Source organism: Eurypyga helias, unplaced genomic scaffold (genome assembly GCF_000690775.1).
Source record: "Eurypyga helias isolate BGI_N326 unplaced genomic scaffold, ASM69077v1 scaffold22901, whole genome shotgun sequence".
NCBI classification, from domain to species: domain Eukaryota; kingdom Metazoa; phylum Chordata; class Aves; order Eurypygiformes; family Eurypygidae; genus Eurypyga; species Eurypyga helias.
This window is the reverse complement of record NW_010229515.1, coordinates 182,285-183,867: the sequence shown is the minus strand read 5'-3', so window position 1 is coordinate 183,867 and position 1,583 is coordinate 182,285.

Sequence of the window (1,583 nt, the reverse complement as noted above, 5' to 3'; positions counted from 1 at the left end):
TTTTCCTTCCCCGGGTCAGACGTTGGCGGTTAGCGCCGCTTCCTCCCCGCGGTCCTGCGCATGACGGACCGTGCATGCAGAGCTGTTCTCCCCGCGAGCCCCCTGTGTAGCGAGTCGCCCTTCCCACCGCTAGCTTCCAAGAAAGGGTCTCCACGCCAGGCCTGGGGAAGAACCCGTTCTGCTCCCCCATCCGAGGGTACGCAGGAGCGGGCCGAGAGCGGGGCGGGCGGGAAGACTTCCCAAGTATTTTCCTCCTGATAAACGCCGAGATCCTGCCTCTCCCTTGAAAATTACTGCTTAGGCACAGCGGATCCACTTCAGTTGTTTCAGTTGCTTTGAAGTGGGCTGGCGGGGGGGAGCCTGGATTGACTTCAAGCCTGTGGAATAGGCTCTGAAGCAAGTTGAGAATACAAGGCACTTGTTCAGTTGCTTAGTTAACAAGCTGCTTCTGGCTGCAGGAAAACAAATTACCTGAAAATTTCTCTGTTGCAAAGCAGAGGCCAGCTCTGGAGGCCAAGGAGGGCAGGTTTGCGTTCCTCAAACCAAAAGAAAAAAAACACCGCACGCAAAAAATGCACCAATCCCACACAGTTGGGAACAGCACGCCCAGTTTCATGCCAATTCCTCTTTAGTGCTAGGCTACCTACGGTCCAGGCCGTTAAATGCCACGTTGTGGCTGGCCAGACGGTATCATCACTATAAAAAAAGGCAAAAAAATACTATAAAACTATAAAAAGTCGCTATAGCATTACATCCAGCTTGTAAATTGGAGCCTAACTTCCCAGCTGGGAGTGAGTGTGTAAGTGCTGAGTTACCTGCATGAACAGCTGTTTGCCCTGGGCCAGATCCTGCAGCTCCTAGATCAGGGAATGCTCCTACTGACCTTAAACTGAAGGTCTGCGGGACGCGGCTTTCCGTACCCTGCAAGTTCTGCGTTGCCAAGGGGATCCCTGCGAAGCTGTGGCACGCGCGGAGTAGTCAGGTGCTGCCTGCTTGCTCTGGAGTGGCGTTGCCTCCCGTGTCGCGAGCGTAGCTCCTACCCGTAGTAGGGACAGAAGGCCAGTGCACCCTGTAACACACCGATAACCTAGTCCTAGGTAGGTGAAAGCTTTCCACGCTGTAAAAGAAGCCGGGCAGCATCCCGCGCGCTGCCTCAGACTTCCAGGACTCACAACCCCACTTTACCAGTGCAGCACATCCGTTTCGTTAGCTGGGCTTGCAAGCAATACTCGAGACTTGGGAGTTTTTAAATGCTCGCTGATGAATTTCCAAGGCCATTCCTGGGCCCTGTGGTTGAAGAACTTCTCCACCCGTTTGGAATCTCGTGTCTTGTTACAAACCTGGAGGTCCCGCACTTAGCACACAGCTGGGAAAGTTAGAGGGAACTTAGATGGGTTTTTGACCAAACATTTCATGCCTGTTTTGGGGCTTTTAAAAGGAAAACCTGCTTCTAGTAGCTAACTAGTCTTTAGCTGTTCGCTTCTTTTGATCTTGTAGCCTTGTCTGGGGCTGTTTCAGTAACACTACTTTATGGTCCTGTTTTGTTGTGCAATGCTCTTGTTTTAAGCGTTTTGTTTCATTGT